Below are 21,403 nucleotides of genomic sequence, written 5' to 3' on the forward strand. Positions count from 1 at the left end.
TGAAGGTAATTGAGTAAAACTGTCAGACTTCAATACAACCCTGTGACTCATAGCACACAAGCCTGACCAGCTGCATCCCACATACAACGGTCCCACAGCACCATCAGCATAGCAGCCATATAGTACTCAGTCATCTGTATCTATTCTAATGCATGTTATGTAAAGTAATTTGTTTGTTTTAATATCTAAAGAGCATACTGTGTCACAGTTTAGCAAAACAGAAGTGGTGTATTTTTCACCATCATCCTTTTGACTTAATCTCACTGACCTTGCACCCTATCACAGACCTTCCCCTTTGTTCTTTCCTCCCCTCCTCCTTTTCCCTGCCTCTGTATTGCTTAAAATCTGTTATATCTCTAAGCTTGTTCAGTTCTGACGAAAGATCATCGACCTGAAACGTTAACTCTGTTTCTCTCTCTCTCTCCACAGATGCTGCCTGACCTGCTAAGTATTTCCAGCATCTTCTGTTTTTATTTCAGATTTCCAACATCCACAGTATTTTGCTTTAGTATTGATGTATTTTCTGTTGTGGGATGCCAAGCTGAGAGCATCTAGTGCTGTACTACTCAATCCACCTGCACATATTCTATATCCAGATAATTATAGCTCAGTATAACCACAGCACAAAGCTAGGCACAGCCACACTCGTTCAGAAAGTTAAAAATGCCCTGTGACTTGGAAATAGAACTCTGCTTAAATATTAAACAAAAAGGCCCTGGAAAACAACTCAGATGTAGCAACATGAGTAGAGAGGGCTGATGGACTTAGTCTGGAAGCCTGCACACTCCATCCCAATCCGATCTATTTGTAAAGAAAAAATACTGATGCTCATCCTTCCCTCATTCCAGCAAAGGGTATTTGTGAACATGATGATACATTTATGCAACCGGGGCAGGGAAAATCTACATGACTTTCAGAAAGATGAGGTTCAGATTGATGTGCACTCTCAGGGATACACTATGGGGCCGAAATTTTCCTGTTCTGTGCCTCCCGTTAGCATCTCTGGGTGGTGCAAACGGGGCGCAAAACTGTTTTTGCCCGGGAGTAGAGGATGCTACCGACTCCCACGAAATGTCGCAGGAGTTAGCGGAGGTGCAAAAATGGTAGTGCCGTGGGCCGCTTCGCCTCTGCCGATGACATAATTGCTGTGCGTGGACACCCCTGTTCACCCCGTGGCAGCCCCTTTCAGCCGCGAGGCATAAAATGGCCAGCGCCCCGTGAGGCCGTCGTGAACTGGGCAGGTCAAACCTTAAAGGATAGGTGCTCTGTGCCGCGCACCGCCATCTTTTATTTCCCCCCCTCCCCCCCCCTTATCGGTCAGGCTGTTCGGGGGGTCCGGGTCGTGATCGTGCAACCCTGCACTCTATCTTAGTGTCGAGCTGCGGCCATGGCACCCCTTAGACCTGGTGTCTCAGTGGACGCCTTCAAAGGGCCTGTGGAGTTCACAGCATCCCTCCTCTTTAATGGTAGGGGCGGGGCGTTGAAACACATCAGCACTATGTGGAGATGCCACGTCGCTCTCCCGAACCCGCCCAAAAAGAAAGTGGAGTGCAATGTCGCTGTGAGGGGCGGGAAGCGGAATTTCATGGCCGGGGCGGGATTTCCGCGCTGGCCGCACGAATTCCTGCCTCACCTTGCTTATGGCCCCCAATGGGGCGTAGCCAAATTTCAGTCCTTATGTTTTTATCAAAGGAATATCACTTCATAGGGAACTGTCAAGAGGAAATCATAGACAGCACACTAAAAGGTTCAGCGGCCCTGAAACTGCCTGGTGACTTTTGTTTCAAAAAGTAAAAAGAAATGCTGGACATCTGGAGTAAAAGGAGAAAATGCTGAGGAAAGACAGGTTAGTGTTTTGGGTGTAATCTTCCAGCAGAATGTTTTCCATAAAATGTATAAAAGCCAAGAATTGCTGTTTGAACATGAATGTTTAACTGAGTGTTGGGTTTTTGAGGTCTTCAAAGAAGTTTGTTGAAGACTTGCAGAAGTTAGCTTCAGCAGGTGTGCTGAATGGAAATGTTAATGGGAGAGGACAGGATAGTTGGTATTGCTGCTCATATGGAGGCAAAAGTGGTTGCCTTGATGGGCCCTTCAGAGAATACCAAGAGAGGTACAGAAGATAGCTCTGGGTTTATTCAAGAGGCATTCATTACTGGGAATGGGGTAGGAGAATAGGCAGGCAGAGTGGTAGTGATGGGTTAGAGTAGGGATTGGGGTTGGTGGTGGGGGGTGCGCAAATTACCAGAGAGGGAAGAAATGAAAGGTGGCATGACTGGATGACAAGGAGGAGAGGAGACAAGAGAATAGAGAGAAAAATGGAGATAGAAGTAATAAGCTCAGGTCTGGAACAGCAGCCAACATGGACCCAGAGAGATTTCAGATCACTTAAGCATGGCAGGGATTAGGAGAGACATGTCCAGATCATAAACAGAGGACAGGTTGAAGATAATATGAAAGAATATAAAGCTAAAGTCTGAGATCATATGGTAGGATGGCGTTGACTTGTTGACAAGATGGAGTCAGGTGGGAAAGCAGGCCAACCAATGAAGCAGAGAGCACTACTTCTCAATCAGCTGTGAACTGTAATTGGAAAGGCATTTTAAAAACTTTTCAGTATTGTACTTACACTGAAACTGTGGTTCTATATTGGTATAGTTAAACAACAGGGGAACTTGGCACTGCCCTGTGGATTCTTGGCTGAGTTCAGGGAGATTTCAAAAATCCTGTCTGCATAGCGAGGGGTCTTGCAGGGTTCAATTGTTGGCCTTTATGGGGCTTCAGATATCCAAAAAATGGAAGAAAATTCTTGTTAACATGTGACTATGTTCCAGTTGGTCCACTCTTACCTTGTTTGGGCAGTCTGGCTATGTGTTTGTAGATTTCTGAGTTTTGTGTGCTTCTAGGGAAGGGGTCCACGTTGTATGGTACTTCTAGAGCTCCAGGTGGAGTCTGCACCTTACCTGTTCCAACTTTACATGTCACATTGCCACAAGCAACGTGCAGCAGCTCATGGTTTGCAGTAACAGATGTGTTAGGCAGTGACTACATCACATCTATGCAAGCAGTTGTATTTGTTTCCATATGTGTCTCCATTCCTCGCCTGCAACTGGTGACTCAGGTCTTGTTCCTGGGTCCCCCTCACACTTTCTGTTTTGGCTTTTGATCTAAAACAAAAAGGAGACAAAAGCAAAATTCAGGAAGGAGATGAGTAAAAGTGGAGGGCAGAGAAACCCAAGGCAAAAAACAAAAAGGGCCACTGAATATAAAGGGGCAGCAGGAGGGGACAAAACTAAAAATCATGGTTTAAAAACTAGGATTAAAACACTCTACCTAAACACACGCAGCATTCAAAATAAAGTAAATGAGTTGACGGCACAAATCATTACAAATGGGTATGATTTGGTGGCCATTACAGAAACGTGGTTGCAGGGTGGCCAAGACTGGGAATTAAATATACAGGGGTATCCGACGATTCGGAAAGATAGATATGAAGGGAAAGGAGGTGGGGTAGCTCTGTTAATAAAGGATGATATCAGGGCAGTTGTGAGAGACGATATTGGCTCGAATGAACAAAATGTTGAATCATTGTGGGTGGAGATTAGAGATAGTAAGGGGAAAAAGTCACTGGTGGGCATAGTTTATAGGCCCCCAAATAATAACTTCACCGTGGGGCAGGCAATAATCAAGGGAATAATGGAGGCATGTGAAAAAGGAACGGCAGTATTCATGGGGGATTTTAACCTACATATCGATTGGTCAAATCAAATCGCACGGGGTAGCCTGGAGAAGGAATTCATAGAATGCATACGGGATTGTTTCTTAGAACAGTATGTTACAGAACCTACAAGGGAGCAAGCTATCTTAGATCTGGTCCTGTGTAATGAGACAGGAAAAATAAATGATCTCCTAGTAAACAATCCTCTCGGAATGAGTGCTCACAGTATGGTTGAATTTGTAATACAGATTGAGGGTGAGGAAGTTGTGTCAGAAATGAGCGTACTATGCTTAAACAAAGGGGACTACAGTGGGATGAGGGCAGAGTTGGCTAAAGTAGACTGGAAACACAGACTAAATGGTGGCACAACTGAGGAACAGTGGAGGACTTTTAAGGAGCTCTTTCATAGTGCGCAACAAAAATATATTCCAGTGAAAAAGAAGGGCGGTAAGAGAAGGGATAACCAGCCGTGGATAACCAAGGAAATAAAGGAGAGTATCAAATCAAAGACCAATGCATATAAGGTGGCCAAGGTTAGTGGGAAACGAGAAGATTGGAAAAATTTTAAACAACAGCAAAGAATGACTAAAAAAGCAATAAAGAAAGGAAAGATAGATTACGAAGGTAAACTTGCGCAAAACATAAAAACAGATAGTAAAAGCTTTTACAGATATATAAAATGGAAAAGAGTGACGAAAGTAAATGTTGGTCCCTTAGAAGATGAGAAGGGGGATTTAATAATGGGAAATGTGGAAATGGCTGAGACCTTAAACAATTATTTTGCTTCGGTATTCACAGTGGAAGACACATAAACCATGCCAATAATTGCTGGTCACAGGAATGTGGGAAGGGAGGACCTTGAGACAATCACAATCACTAGGGAGGTAGTGTTGGACAGGCTAATGGGACTCAAGGTGGACAAGTCCCCTGTCCTAATGAAATGCATCCCAGGGTATTAAAAGAGATGGCGGAAGTTAAAGCAGATGCATTTGTTATAATCTACCAAAATTCTCTGGACTCTGGGGAGGTACCAGCGGATTGGAAAGCAGCTAATGTAACGCCTCTGTTTAAAAAAGGGGGCAGACAAAAGGCAGGTAACTATAGGCCAGTTAGTTTAACATCTGTAGTGGGGAAAATGCTTGAAACTATCATTAAGGAAGAAATAGCGGGACATCTAGATAGGAATAGTGCAATCAAGCAGACGCAGCATGGATTCATGAAGGGGAAATCATGTTTAACTAATTTACTGGAATTCTTTGAGGATATAACGAGCATGGTGGATAGAGGTGTACCGATGGATGTGGTGTATTTAGATTTCCAAAAGGCATTCAATATGGTGCCATACAAAAGGTTACTGCAGAAGATCGAGGTACGCGGAGTCAGAGGAAATGTATTAGCATGGATAGAGAATTGGCTGGTGAACAGAAAGTAGAGAGTCGGGATAAATGGGTCCTTTTTGGGTTGGAAATCGATGGTTAGTGGTGTGCCACAGGGATCGGTGCTGGGACCACAACTGTTTACAATATACATAGATGACCTGGAAGAGGGGACAGAGTGTAGTGTAACAAAATTTGCATATGACACAAAGATTAGTTGGAAAGCGGGTTGTGTAGAGGACACAGAGAGGTTGCAAAGAGATTTAGATAGGTTAAGCGAATGGGCTAAGGTTTGGCAGATGGAATACAATGTCGGAAAGTGTGAGGTCATCCACCTTGGGGAAAAATAACAGTAAAAGGGAATATTATTTGAATGGGGAGAAATTACATGCTGAGGTGCAGAGGGACCTGGGGGTCCTTGTGCATGAATCCCAAAAAGTTAGTTTGCAGATGCAGCAGGTAATCAGGAAGGTGAATGGAATGTTGGCCTTCATTGAGAGAGGGATGGAGTACAAAAGCAGGGAGGTCCTGCTGCAACTGTATAGGGTATTGGTGAGGCTGCACCTGGAGTACTGCGTGCAGTTTTGGTCACCTTACTTAAGGAAGGATATACTGGCTTTGGAGGGGGTACAGAGACGATTCACTAGGCTGATTCCGGAGATGAGGGGGTTACCTTATGATGATAGATTGAGTAGACTGGGTCTTTACTCGTTGGAGTTCAGAAGGATGAGGGGTGATCTTATCGAAACATTTAAAATAATGAAAGGGATAGACAAGATAGAGGCAGAGAGGTTGTTTCCACGGGTATGGGAGACTAGAACTAGGGGGCACAGCCTCAAAATACGCGGGAGCTAATTTAAAACCGAGTTGAGAAGGAATTTCTTCTCCCAGAGGGTTGTGAATCTGTGGAATTCTCTGCCCAAGTAAGCAGTTGAGGCTAGCTCATTGAATGTATTCAAGTCACAGACAGATAGATTTTTAACCAATAAGGGAATTAAGGGTTACGGGGAGCGGGCGGGTAAGTGGAGCTAAGTCCATGGCCAGATCAGCCATGATCTTGTTGAATGGCGGAGCAGGCTCGAGGGGCTAGATGGCCTACTCCTGTTCCTAATTCTAACGTTCTTATGTTATGTTCTTATGTAAAGCTGAACAGAGAAGTGGAGCTGAGTCCGTGATCAGATCAGCCATGATCTTATTAAATGGCGGAGCAGGCTCAAGGGGCCAGGTGGCCGACTCCTATTTCTATTTTTTATGTTCTTATGTTCTGAAAGAGCAAATGTGGAGATATGTTTGCAGGGTCTATTAGTGGGTACAATTCTAGAGTGTGAAGCTATGGCTCATTGAGCATTTTCAGCATGGCTGCCTCCGAGCGGAAGTGTTTTATTTGGAGATGGTGGCACTGGTTGTTCTAGATGAGGCGGAATTTGTCTAGCACCTGTTTAACTCCACTTATCTTTGCTCCAGGTTTGCAATGCCTTTTTCGGCAGAAGAGAACAATAATAGGGCCCTGAATAATGGGGAGGTATTAAGTCCCATATTTTCAGGCTCCTTGCCATGTTTGTAATCTTCATGTAACTGTAACCTTCATGTAACAACACTGTACACTGTATACACCTAAGAAATGTCTTGACCACAGAGGGTGAACTTGTGGGAGACACTCCTCACCTGGTCACCCAGGTATTTCAAGGGAAGTCCCACACAGGGTCAGCACTCCTTGGTCCAGTGAATAAAGGTACAGGTCACAGAGTGACCTTGTCTCCAGTATGTGCCTCGTGTTGATTTACAGTAGAGTGTAAGGACATAACACTCCTGATAATGAAGCAGGGTGTTTCATCACCAATGACAGGGATGTGTTGTTAGTTAGTAAGGGTGAAACAGAGCATGATTGCTTTGTTGTCATACATGTGGTAGCTACTGATTCAGTCCAGGTGTGATAGCTTGAAGAAAAAATGACCAGTTCTGGAGTGTGTTCTCTGTGCGTTTATATAGAAGGTATATTATTGCTTTGTGGTGAGCATGACTCTCCATATATCAACTAGTCCTAGGTCAGTATATCATCTTGGATATCCTGACTGGCTGCCGAGTATCCCATTTCTGCTAGAAATCTACTTAAATGGGGGTGGTGGGTTGCAGTGCAAGTCCCCTCCCATGATCACTGTGCCTTCCGTGTGTCGGGGATGAGAATGTTGCAGTGGGAAATGGTAGGGAGTCAGTATATGAGGCACATTGTTGAGTATTGCGATCAGCTCTCTCAGAATGTGCCCCTTTATCAGAATTGTGCGACAATCCCTGCCAGGTGCAGGAGACATATCTTGATTATTTGAGTTTGTCGTCCTCTGGGAGAAAGATTCCGTCTGCCTAATCTTTGTGAGCTCAGGGCTTTCCTCTGTTACTGGTTGAATCCTTTGACATTAAGGAGATAATTAGAAGGTGTTTTATTTTACTTTCTCTTGACACTGTGGGTGATTGTCAAGGCAGCATTTATTGCCCATCCCTAGAGTACCAGAGAGTATTTCTAGTCTACCATGTAGGGTAGAACTGAAGCCACATGTAGCCAGACTGGGTAGGAGTAGCAGGTTTCCATCCCTGAAGAAAATGAGTAAACTCGCAGCGTTCCTTGGTATTTATTTATAACAAATCTTCAGATTTATTGAATTGTCATTGCCATAGTGGGATCTGTCCTCCTGGGGGGTGCGGGGTGGGGGAGGGGGGGCAGAGAGATTAGGTTATGGTCGGGAACCGGTTCGAAATTGGCAACGTGTTAAAACCGCATGCCTGATGACAGAGGCCCAAGGCTATCTCGAAATTGGGCCTTAGTTCCATAATACTGCTGAGCTGCAGTGGGACGGCCGATTGGTATACATAGCTCACCAGTCTGGCCCTTCCCAAAATTGGCCAGCTAGGATGGCAAGCCAGCTTCCAGATATGTCCTGGGGAGGGAAGGAAGGGCTTATCTTGGATGAAATGCTCCATGGTTTAAGAAGTTAATCTAAAATAAATAGGTGATTTTGGATCATTGCTCATCAGTTGTAAGACAGAACCACAGATTATCACATCCCACAATGTTTGAGCCAAAGAATATCTGGCAATTGGGTAAGAAATTAGTTTCTCAGCACTCTATAAAGATCTTCTCTTATTTGGCAGTTCCTCGCAGTCGAGGAAGAGTTGCTTCCACACTAAAAATGAGTTCTCAGGTGACTGAAGAATCCAATGCAGGATCTACAGGTGGGGCAGACGGTGGTTGAAGGAACGGGTGGGTGGGGTGCCTGGGTTGCCATGCGCTCCTTCTGCTGATGACACTTGGCTTCCGTTTGCTCTCGGCGAAGAGACTTGAGGTGTTCAGCACCTTCCCGGATGCTTTTCCTCCATTTTGGGCAGTCTTGGGCCAGGGATCCCAGGTGTCGGTGGGGTGTTGCACTTTTTCAAGGAGACTTTGAAGGTGTCCTTGAAGTGTTTCCTCTGCCACCTGGGGCTCGCTTGCCGTGCTGGAGCGCCGAGTAGAGCGCATGTTTTGGGAGTCTCGTGTCAGGCATGCGGACGATGTGGCCCGTCAGGGGAGCTGATCGAGCGTGGTCAATGCTTCGATGCTGGGAAGTTGGCCTGAGTGAGAACACTGACATTAGTGCATCTCTCCTGCCAATGGATTTGCAGGATCTTGAGGAAGCAGCACTGGTGGTACTTCTCCAGTGTTTTGAGGTGCATGCTGTATTCTGAGCCATATAGGTGGGCAGGTATCACTACTACTTTGTAGACCATGAGCTTGGTGCCGGGTTTGAGGTCCTGGTCTTCAAACACTCTCTTGCTCAGGCGACCGAAGGCTACACTGGCACACTGAAGGCAGTGTTGGACCTCATCATCGATGTCTGCCCTTGTTGACAGTAGGCTCCTGAGGTATGGAAAATGGTCCATGTTGTCCAAGGCCTCATCGTGGATTTTGATAACCGGGAGCAGTGTTTGTGTGGCGGGTGCAGGTTTGTAGAAGACATTTGTCTTACGGATGTTTAGTGTAAGGCCCATGCTCTCGTATGCCTTGGTGAAGGTGTTGACGATGGCTTAGAGTTCAGCCTCCGAGTGTGCGCAGATGCAAGCATCGTCTGCGTACTGTAGTTCGATGACGGAGGATGGGACGACCTTGGATCTAGACTGGAGGCAGCGGAGGTTGAACAGATTCCCGTTTGTCCTGTAATTTAGATGCGCTCCAGCGGGGAGCTTGCTGAAGGTGAGATGGAGCATTGCAGCAAGGAAGATCGAGAAGAGCGTTGGTGCGATGACACAACCTTGCTTGACCTTGGTCCGAATGTGGAATGGGTCTGTGGTGGATCCATTGGTCAGGATCACAGCTTGCATGTCATCGTGGAGCAGGCGGAAGATGGTGACAAACTTTTGAGGGCAGCCCAATCTGAGGAGGATACTCCATAAGCCCTCACGATTGACAGTGTCGAAAGTTTTTATGAGGTCAAAGAAGGCCATGTACAAGGGTTGGTGCTGTTCCCTGCATTTCTCTTGTATCTGCCGCATGGTGAAGATTATGTCCATTGTGCCCCTTAGTGGGTGGAATCTGCATTGTGACTCTGGGAGGAGCTCTTCAGCCACAGGGAGAAGACAATTGAGGAGGATTCTTGCAATGACTTTTCCGGTGTTCGACAGCAGGGAGATTACTCTGTCGTTACCACAGTCGGACTTGTCACCTTTCTTGAAGATGGTCATTATTACAGAGTCTGAGATCTCCTGGCATGATTTCCTCCTTCCAGATAAGAGAGATGAGGTCATGAATCCGTGCCAGTCGTACTTCTCAGCCATGTTTTAGTGCTTCGGTGGGGATTCCATCTGCTCCTGATGCCTTGTTGTTCTTCAGTTTTCAACCTCGTGCCGGGCTGGGGTTGTGCTGAGATGGTGGCGGGTGGCATACTGTGGGATGGAGTGAGGGCACTCACGTCGAAGATAGAGACTCGATTAAGGAGATCCTGGAAGTGCTCCTTTCAGTGGGCACTGACTGCCTCTCTGTCCTCGATGAGCACCTCTCTGTTCTTGGACAGCAGTGGGGTAGGGCCTTGGGTGCTCTAAAGAATCCTCACCGTCATGGTCGGCAGATAGCTGCTGGATTTCTTGAGCTTTGTCCACCCACCATCTGTTCTTTAGGTCACAGGTTTTCTGTTGGACCTCAGTCTTCAGACGTCTGTAGGGCTGTTTTCTTGCCCTCGAGTTGTGTTGCTGTTTCCAGTCCAAGAATGCCTTGCGCTTGCGGAATATTAGCTCCTGGATCTCCTGGTCATTCTCGTCGAACCAGTCTTGGTGTTTCCTGGTCAAGTGACCGAGCGTCTCTTCACAGGTGCTGATAATGGAAGCCTTGAGGGCAGACCAGGCACTGTGGACACTCTGCGTCTCTGGGTCACTGGGAGTCGTCAAGTTGGTAGCGAGGCGCTGGCTGAATTGGGCATTCTTAGAAGGATCTTTGAGTGCTCCGGCGTTGATTTTCCTGTGGCATTGTTTCTGTTGACGCTGCTGTTTTGGGGCAATGTTGATGGTAATGATAGAGTGGATTAGGCGGTGGTCCGTCCAGCAGTCGTCAGCTCCTGTCATTGTGCAGATGATGCACACATCTTTGCGGTCCCTCGCTCGGATGATGACATAGTCTAGCAGATGCCAATGCTTGGAGCGAGGGTGTTGCCATGAGGCTTTATATTTGTCCTTCTGATGGAACAGGGTATTGGTTGTGATGAGGCCGTGTTCTGAGCATTTTGTCAGGAGGAGGGTGCCATTGGAGTTGGTTTTCCCTACCCCCTCTCTGCCGATTACACCTCCCCAGAGGTTAGTGTCCTTTCCAACTCTGACATTGAAGATGCTAAGGCGGATTAGCTTGTTGCCCATTGGGACTCGGGACAGGGATTGTTCGAAGCTGGAGTAGAGTTCCTCTTTAGTCTCGTCTGTAGCTTCCAGTGTTGGGGTGTACACGCTGAAGACCGTAGTTCACTAGTTCTGGACTAGGGTGTGTGGAAGAATCATGAGGCATTTGTTTATCCCGCAAGGGGAGTCTCTGAGACAGCTCACTAGTTTGTTTTTTACGGTGAAGCCCACCCCATGGAGGCAACAGTCTACTTCTGGTTTGCCTTTCCAGAAGAAGGTGTAGCCACCACCTTGTTCTTTGAGCTGGACTTACCCTGCCAGCCGGGTCTTGCTCAGGGCGGTGGTGTCTATGTTGAAGCGCCTGAGTTCCAGGGCAACGATAGCCATGCGGGGTTCCGGTCTGTGGTTGTTGGGGTTGTCCATGAGGGTTCTGATATTCCAGGTCCCGAACTTCATCTTAAAATGTGGAAGATACCTGTGCGTGAATTATTTTAACGTGGGGTGGCCGTTGCACATCAGCTACCACACGAGCTTGACAGAAGAAGGTCTTGGTCCAGTGGCAAATGGATCCAAGACGACTGGAGACCAGGCGCCGATGTATGGGCCTAGCACATGCAAACACACATGCTCCTACTGTCCTCCTTTCTCCTTCCCGCAGGACCTCTCTCCCTGGGTTTCACAGAGCGCATGGCGGCCTCACCAACTCGCCGTTGGCCCATGCTGTGCCGCTCCTGGGCCTCGACCTCTGTTCCTCGCCTCTTCCGACCTCCGGGCCCGCTGACCGCCAGACCTCATGCTGCTCTCCGACCTCTGGGCCTCCCGCTGCCCCCGACCTCTGGGCCTCCCGCTGCTCGCTGACCTCTCCTGGGTCCTGACCTCACCACTGGGCTCAACCTCCAATCAGCTACATGGGATCCTGTGATGCTGGTTTTGTCACCCTCTGTGGTTCCGTCACACTCTCAGGCTGGCTCGCGCTGCTCCCTGCGGTGACTGGCTCATGCTCCACTGTTGTTCCCATCAGGTCAGGTCTGCCGTTGCCATACTGGGTCCTGGGGCTCTCCTCCCTTCATGCTCCTGCTCCACTCCTGCTCTGCTGTTGTTTCCAATAATGCAATACACACTCACATTTATGACCTTTGCTCAATATTATGCCGCACAAGAGGTTATTTAACAAAATTAGAGCTCATGGGATTGGGGTAATATAGTCACATGGATTGAGGATTGGTTAATGGGCAGAAAATAAAGAGTAGGAATAAACGGGTCATTTTCAGGTTGGCAGGATGTAACGAGTGGGGTGCCTCAAGGATCGATGCTTCGGCCGCAGTTATTCACAATCTATATCAATGATTTGCATGAGGGGACCAAATGTAATATATCCAAGGTTATGGATATCCTATTATCCGTATAGCTCTTAAGCGGTCAGTATTTATACAATATACAAATATGCACTTTGTAATACGACAATACCCACAGTATTGGCTGCAGAATGGGTTAAGAACATAAACATAAGAAATAGGAACAGGAGTAGGCCATTCGGCCTCAAACATGCTCCGCCATTCAATAAGATCATGGCTGATCTTCTACCTCAACTCCATTTTCCTGCACTATCCCCATATCCCTAGATTCCCTTAATATTCAAAAATCTATCAATCTCTGTCTTGAATATACATTTGCTACCTTCCAATCCGCGGGAACCTTTATAGAATCTATGGACTTTTGGAAGATGACAACCAATGCATCCACTATCTCTATAGCTACCTCTTTGAAAACTCTTGGATGTAGGCCATCAGGTCCAAGGGATTTATCGGCTTTCAGTCCCATTAATTCCTGCAGTAGTATTTTTTTACTAATACTAATTTCTTTCAGTTCCTCATTCTCACTAGACCCTTGGTTTTCCACTATTTCCGGGAGGTTTTTGTATCTTCTTCACTGGCTGGAAATTCGGTATCGTCCACTTGGAGGTGGTGATGGTACAGGGGCGGTACTTTTAGCACCAGGCGTTGTCTACCGCCTCAAAGTGCGATATTCAGTTGTATTGCCCCAAGAGGAGAGTGGAGCGCTAAGAGAAGCATTCCACACTCCTCTTAAGGTGCCAACAGAGCCATAGCGCAGGAGGCCAACTCAATTTCTTGGTGCTAGGATGTCAGAAGCTGGAAAAAAAAATCCTTGTGAAAATTTCAATGAACTTCACACACACTTCCCCACTACTGCAACAAATAAGTAGAAGTTGAAAAACTTACATTTCATCATATCGCCCTGGGATCATTGCTGTACCGACTGCTATCCCCTGCTGGTGTCAGTGCCAGGCGCCAGTGTAGGCGAAAGAGTAAATTTTTCTAATGCGCAACTACGGAGGCGTTGCATACTCGATGACATCACCGAGTTGGTGGTGCTAGCGAGCATAGTGCAAACTGTCAGCACCATTGCTAAACTTTCACTGAAATTTGCAGCAGAGTTTGACAGCACGGCGCTCGGGCGGTAGGTGTTTAACGACTCCTTAGCGCCCCTCTCTAATGCTAATGGTGTCGCTAAACAACCAAATATCTTGACCATAGTATTTATTTAATTTCTCTGCCTTTTCCTTAGTTCCCATTTTAATTTCTCCCCTCAGCCTGTAAGGGACCCACATTTGCTTTTGCTAATCTTTTCCATTTTTCATACCTATAGAAGCTTTTACAATCTGTTTTTATGTCTCCCGCTAGATTACTTTCACATTCTATTTTCCCTTTCTTTACCAATTTCTTGGTCCTCCTTTCCTGAGTTCTAAACCCCTCCCAATTCTCAGGCTTACTGCTCTTTTTGGCAACATTATAAGCCTCTTCCTTTGATCTAATACTATCTTTAGCTTCTCTTGTAAGCCACAGTTGGACCACTTTTCCTGTGGAGCTTTTGTGCCTTAAAGGAATGTATATTTGTTGTAAATTATGTATTAATTCTTTAAATGCTAGCCATTGCTCGTCTACCATCACATCTTTTAATGTAGTTTCCCAATCTACCTCAGCTAACTCGCCCTTCATATCTATGTAGTTTGCTTTGTTTAGATTTAAGACTAAATCACTTTCAAACTTAATATAAAATTCCATCTTATTATGGACACTCTTCCCTAATGGTCCCTTTACTACAAGGGTTGGATCAAGCAATTTATTTTTGGATGGAACCTCCATGACTTAAGATGCGACTCTAAAACAAATAGGTGATATTGGATCATCTTGGAGCTGTTAGATAGAAGCACAGATTATCATATCCCACAATGTTTGGGTCAGATGGCTATTATTATTTAATTTGGTAATTAGATAAGAAATTTGTTTTTCAGGCAAAATGGATTTACTCTTGTATTCCTTTTAACGATGATGCTAAAGAATTATTTCTGGGTGTCAGATGGTGATGAAAACCATCACAGGCTTTCTCCACAAGACTGCTTGGGGGCATCAGGACAGAATCTGCTGAAAGTAGATGTCTAGGGTCAATCATGAAGCCAGAAATCCCAACTGCTCTGGAGAAATGCTGTGTTTGTTTGTCACACTGGGAGTATGTCATCAGCCCAGTATGAGACTATCCCACCCAAGAGCAAGAGATGAATCAGATGTTAATGATCACAGAATCAGGCAGGTTTACAATAAAAGGGGCCACACAGTTCAAATTGCTAATTGAGTAAAGCTTTTAACACACATGCAGCCTTTGCCTAAGCAGCTCAATTAACCTGCTAAAGGTTTATGTATTCTACTGGATCAAAGGACCCCATTTTATCAAATGTTGCTCTAAATTGAGCTGCTCTAACCACTGCTGTGCCGATTTTCGATGCGCTGCTGGAGTCTTGTTAAAGTGAAAGATCATGGCTCAAACTGAGGAGTCACTTGTGCCACTCCCACTAAAAGAACATTTTTTGTCAAATGATGTTTGTTAAATGGTGCAAATCGTGGGCTACACAAAATGGCAACAAACAGTTTCTAAAAATGTCTGGTTCATCTTCGTGATCCAAAAAGAATCTAAGTTTTAAGTATTTATTTTATACAAGAACAATTCCTCTTCAAGAGATTGTTTTCCTGTCACATTCATATTAGTTAACCTGCTGCTATACTGAAAGCAACAAACCATGGGGAGGGGGATTGAACAGCGACAGGGAACTGTAGCTGAGTGAAATGATGTTATATTTAACACCCCAGCCTTGGGAACAATAAGATCACAGCCTGAATAAAGAGGTCAGTCAGCCCCAGAAATGTTTAATAAAATAAATAAATAAAACATAGTTTTATTGTGACAGTTGCTCTCTCTCCTGTCCGTTTGGATTGGTTAAATTGGCAGATATGATAGTGTATATCATTGACTCATAATGGAGAATGGAGTCAGGCTGCAGGTGGGGTGGGAAACAGACACTGCTGGAGTCTCCTCAGCCACCCACACTGAAGAAATAATGGACTTGGGGGGGAGGGGGAGGAGGAGGAGGAGTAACATTGCACTTGAAACAATAAAATATTTACTTGGGGGAAGCAGACTTCACTGGGTAAAAGTTTCCAATGTGATACAGAAATTATTACAAGTCCCAGTGCTGCAGCACATGATTCAATGCCAGAGATCACTTCTAAGGGCAGATTTTTCCAAATGTGCACTCCCAGTGGAAGCATGAGGAAAATCAACCACTAATACCCAAGTGAAAAATTGTAATGGACTAGAACTGATCGCTGCTGAACCGTTTCTTTGTTTCTCACATGTGAGCAGCATTTGGCTTGTAACTTTGGTGGTTTGTGTTTCGTTGAAACAAAGTGAATTTTTAATTAATTCTTATACCTGCTAAATAATGGATTGATGAAGCTGTGAGGCGTTATAAGTATACAGATGTGCTATTTTCATGACACTGAAATCAAACAAGTGTCCAAAAGGTTTTTAAGTATCCTGAGGTAATATTGGGCCCAAGTTTCCACAAGAAAAAAAACGGGCGTCCCTCCGAGCTGGGCGCCCGTTTTTTGCGCCTAAAAAAATCCTCGGTAGTCTCCACCGACTTACAGGTCCTGTGGCACTCGGCGCAGCCAGCACGAGTTGTGGGGGGGGGCGGAGCCAGGTCCCTGCGCTGAAAACAGTGCCGGGACCTCTGCACATGCGCGCTACAGTCGGCACGCAAGTGCAGTAGCTCCAGGCGCCGAACTGTGTGGGAGGGGCCCGAAGCACGCAGCCCCTAGCCCTGGCCCAATGGCGCTGCGTGAATGAGGCTCCTCTCACGGCCAGCTCCTGCTCCCCGCCCGACCAGACCCGACACTCGCTCCCCCCCCCCCCGCCGACCAGACCCGACCCGACCCGACCCGACACCCGAGACCCGCTCCCTGCCCGCCGAGACCCGCTGTCCCCTCGACCCGAGTCCCACTCCCCGACCCGAGGCCCGCTCCCCCCCCCCCCGACCTGACACCCGCTCCCCCCCCCCAACCCGACACCCGCTCCCCCCCCCCGACCCGACACCCGCTCCCCCCCCCCCCCCCGACCCGACACCCGCTCCCCTCCCCCCCCCGACCCGACACCCGCTCCCCCCCACCCCCCGACCCGACACCCGCTCCCCGACCCCCCCTCTCTCTCTCCCTCCCTCTCTCGCTCAGCGGCACGAACAGCTGCAGAATTCTCCCTGGCTGAAGCACTTTCACACAGGTAGGAAGATGGTTTATTTAATCTTTTCTTGGCTTATAAATGTTTATTCAAGTTGGATTTATTTGTATAATATTTGTAGAAGTATAAATAAGGATTTATTGTCAAATTTATGAGTTCCCTTCCCCCCCCACCTCGTTCTGGGCGCCTAATTTGTAACCTGCGCCTGATTTTTTAATGTGTAGAACAGGTTTTTTCAGTTCTACAAAAATCTTCACTGGCGCCATTCTACTTTAGTTTGGAGTACATTTTCACTGTGGAAACTTTCAAATCAAGCGTCAGTGGCCGGACACGCCCCCTTTTGAAGAAAAAATTCTGTTCTAAACTAGAACTGTTCTACCTGACTAGAACTGCAGAAAAAAAAGTGGAGAATTGCGATTTCTAAAATAGTCCGTTCTCCACCAGTTGCTCCTAAAAATCAGGCGCGAATCATGTGGAAACTTGGGCCCATTATAGGCGAGCAATGAGACAAGAGATAACTGCAAATGAGATAAATGACAAAAACACTTAATTATGTTTAACATCACAAGTATGGAGACAGGAATAGAAATTAGAGTTGAATTTCCAAATGAAGTTTCCCAGCACAGCTCTGACCGGCATTTAGCAGTAAAGGTACATTGCTAAAGCTGTAAAAAAAACTCTATACAGATATTTTCCAAACAACTGGAATCAGTGCACACATGACTGCAGACATGCTGTACGGTACACCATCTCCCATCTTCTTCAGAAACAGCAATGTTTGCGTTTTTGTAAGAATTTACTGAATAACATTGAGTAAGAAACATATACTACAGTTGATCAGGACCTTGAATTGATGCTTTCAAACAAAAATTATAAACCGATATCTTGAAGAAATTCAGTTGCAGTCATCCTGTCTGATGAAAACTGAATTGGGAACTGAAAGGGTTAGAAATTACCCCTCGCCCCGATTGGTGGCAATAACTTTCTGGGACCAGGACTTCCTGCACCCGGCCCGGAAGTCCCGCCCCTGACGTGGAATTGGGCCATGCATCCCTCAAAGGAAGCGGAGCACTGTCTCTGGCTATGCGCTTCCTTTGAGGGATGCTCCCGAGGTGGTAGCACACTGCTGAGTCAAGCACAGGCATGCAGCAGGCCAGCGCTGCGCAGATGCTTCACATAGCACTAAAGCGCTACAACGCCCCACCCCTTCCATTAAAGGGGAGGGCCGCTGCGCACTCTGCAGGCCGCTACTAGGCAACTAGGGATGCGACCAATGGGCCAAAACAAAGTGCCGGGCTGCACGATGGCAGCCCGGTCAACACGAGGGCTGTCATTGTCGGGCCGTCCCAAGAGTTGGCCGAAAAATAAAGATGACGGCCCGGGGAGCTAAAGTCCTCCTCTTTAAGGGGCGCCCCGGCAGCGGATGTCCTGCGAAGCAGGAGTTGACACCGCCCACGCCAGCCTCACAGAGCCCTCACTGCCCCTGATTTTCTTCAAGATTTTGGTTTATAATTTTTGTTTGGAAGCATCAATTCAAAGTCCTGATCAACTGTAATAGGCAATTTCCCTCGCGGGGCGCAAAGAGGTCAGCGCGCAGGGCGATGATGTCATCGCCGATTGCGTGCCGCTGACAGGACAGCACCTCCCAAACCTGCGGGGCAATTTCCCAGCAGGCAGTAGTGCACCTCTTCCTTGGGCGAAAACGCCATTGCGCCCCATTAGCGCCCCCCCCCGGAGGAGCTAACAGGACTCTAAATAGGGGCAATTTCGGACCCAAAGAATCCAGAGAGTAAGGGGTAGAGTTTCTTTTTCATTGCCTGGGCAGTAATCTGGTGGAGCAGATCGCCCATCCTGTGCAGAGCTCGCCCGATTTTCATTCCATTGAAATCAATAGATTTAAAATCGGGTGGATTTTGTAATGGGCAGATGATATACTCCACCAGATTACTGCCCACAAGGCAAAGATAAATCTACCCCAAAATGTTTTCTTTGTTTAAAGCTAGAAATAACTGAAGATCATATTAGGAGATAAATCCTTTATACTTTTGCCTTATATTTGTCCCTCTGTTATTTTAGCGCAGGTATTAACCCATTTATTTTAAATGCAATAATCCCACATTTGAAATAGTGGCCAGGGGAATACAATAAAGACATGTTAAATGCGCATCCACAAATGCCATTCAGTTCCAAAAATTATTTTAAAGATCAAGAAAATTTTTTGTTGTGAATGTAACAAAAATGGTTGATTTCAACAATTTTTAAACCATTTGGTGTTTTATCAATGCTATCATTTTCCTGATTTAAAAAGTCAAAATGGGAGCAAAATCAGCAAATAAAAACCAAAATATCAGCTTCACACTGTACAACTTGATGGAGCAAACATTAAAACAATGGAGACTCTAGAGCAGAGGGTGGGGGAGAGCTATGGAGCAGCAAATCAGAGTTCAATTCCATAGAGAAAGGTATGTGCCTGGTAATACAGGCACTGGAGAGGGGTAAGGAACAAAGAAAGAACGGGGCTGAAATTGTTCCCCTCCTTAAGCTCCATTATTGCCTCTAAGAGGGAGCGGATAGGCCTTATCGGCTGAGAACAGATGGATGGGCCAACCCTTCCTATATTGTCCCCGGGCCGGGAGCGGCGGGAACGGGTTTCCGCACCACCCATGTTACCGTCCTGACCCCCTTCCGACCAGTGGCGATCCCCTTTCTGATCCCCACAGGAAATTGCCCTGTGGGAGAAGAGCGGCTGCCGGTCGGTGCCACTGACAGCTTTCCCCAGCAGGAAGCTGTGTGTGCCTGGGCGGTGCATCTGTCCTTAAAGGGGAGTGCGCGCTGCTACGATTGCCATCTTATAATAATTGTCGGCCGACTGCCAGATCAGCCCGACAATGGTGGCCACGGGTTCGGTCGGGCCACCAACAGGCAGCCTGGCACCCCCTCTTGGGTATCGGGCCACTGGCCTGGCCGAAACCCTCCCTGGTGGCCCAGTGGGCCTAACTAAACCTCAAGCACAGTTCGGAGCAGCTCTCCCCTTTAACTGAAGGAGAGAGATGCTGTGGTGCTTCAGCGCAATGCGGTATGTCCGCGTCGCGCTGACATCATCAGTGCAGTGCTGATGACCAAGAGGCCCCGCTCCAACGTCACTTCCGCCCCTCAGCACCGCCCTGACTGGAAATAAACACCAAAGAGGTGAATATCGGTCCAATCTCCGCCCCATGGATGGGGGCTGAGACAGACCTAAGGAATCGGTGAGTGCGCTTACTTTCTGGTCGGGGGGGAAATTTTGGCCCTTATGCGTTTGCATTCTTTTTTTTCTTGTCAACAAGTAAACACTAATTTGAAAATGTTCATGTTGGAGGTGGAGGGGGTTATTGTATTTTATCCATTTAATATGAAAGACAGAAACTCTAGCTTTATCTGCATGGTGCTATGCAACTGGCCACGTACAGGTGTTTGCGATTCACCCAGTTGATTAGATCCTCAGATTTTTTTTCTTCATCTCTGCTGGAAAATGCTTGATCACCTCTTGGAAAAGTCTTTTGGAAAAAATCATTTTGATTAACCCTCAGTCAAAAAATGGCACCTGGTACAAAACAAAAATGAGGAACACATGAGAAAAATGGGAAATGGAGGAATGAAAATATGGAAAATATATGAAACCATTAAAAGGTGCTATTTTTCCCTAGCCCGTTGCTGTCTGTAGAGCATTAAGACACTAACATTGTTCATGACAGCAGGGGCCTTAAACACTGCAAACTTAAAATGAGGCATAAAAGACTGAATGGCTTTGGCACTAAGCATATCCTGATCAAAACATTTGCTGTGTAGATGAAAGCCAGTTTCTTATTCATTGCCCACCACAAAAATGATTTGTTCCATTCCCACACTAGCAAAACCAAAAAAAACACCAATTAAAAACTCGTACTCAAATCAAAAGAAATAAACTTACGGTATAAAGAGAATATTCATGTATTTGATATGTACTTACTCTGCTCTTGAGGCACACTCACATTTGGATAGGATGGAAATTGTATCAAACACCTGGCCATATATTGTCCTCTGGCTATTAATTCTTGTGTTGCTAGATTTTGTTTAAACCCCCCCTTTTTTTTGTTGCATATTTTGGGTCCCTCTGCATTGCAGTCATGACTATGTTCCCACGTTGCGAGTGCAGTTAATCATTCTACTGCCTGGTTTCTGTCAATGTCAGTCTGCAACAGGGTGGTAAGAAAAGGATAAGACAGACTCAGGGTGTATGATTTTCCAAGTTACTTTGGTAACTTAATATAAGCACTTCGTAGAGTTATTTAAGGTTTTGTTAAGAATCCTGTACAGTTTAAATATGTCCACAATCTGCATCTGATCAGTGCTGCCTGACTACCTGACCAAGCTGCAGAGCACCATGGAGATTATGGCCACTTTGGGACCTTCTGCCATGAAGTCAGCATTGACTGAGGTCCTTAGCAAAGACATACCTACCATGATGAATGCTTTGACTGCGCCTACACACACTGTGAGCTCCAATCCACAGCAATCTGTCTTGTCTGGATTCACCAACTTAAAGAAAATCCTCATGCAGATATTCAAAGTTCTCATTGCTGTGCAGATATCTGCTCTCATAACGATCACAAACTATTTGCTGCAGGCTGAAAGAATTATTGTAGCTGCCAGGGAAATGACCATTGGCCATTGGCATGCATGATCCTGCTCCTATGGTCACAGATGATTTGCACATTCATTGAATGTTAGCCCTTTCTATTCATGAGTGAAGTTGTATTGGAGGTAAGGCTACATATAGCCATACAAATGGCACCCTCACTTGTGAGAATCCTGCCACATATAGAAAAGAAAGAGGCTTTCCATCGTGAAATAGATGAAA

General features: G+C 46.2%; 1 long non-coding RNA gene across 2 annotated transcripts in view; it reads left to right on the forward strand.

Moving 5' to 3' along the window:
• The first annotated feature begins 1,560 nt into the window (after nucleotides 1–1,560).
• The window catches only part of LOC139272619 (uncharacterized), a 166,547-nt gene continuing 146,704 nt past the window's right edge, over nucleotides 1,561–21,403 (forward strand). For both annotated transcript variants that reach the window (XR_011594912.1, XR_011594913.1), the window contains exon 1: nucleotides 1,561–1,846. This is a non-coding gene — a long non-coding RNA (uncharacterized lncRNA). The remainder of the gene's footprint in view (nucleotides 1,847–21,403) is intronic.

The sequence above is a fragment of the Pristiophorus japonicus genome, chromosome 9 (genome assembly GCF_044704955.1).
Source record: "Pristiophorus japonicus isolate sPriJap1 chromosome 9, sPriJap1.hap1, whole genome shotgun sequence".
In the NCBI taxonomy this organism is placed as follows: domain Eukaryota; kingdom Metazoa; phylum Chordata; class Chondrichthyes; family Pristiophoridae; genus Pristiophorus; species Pristiophorus japonicus.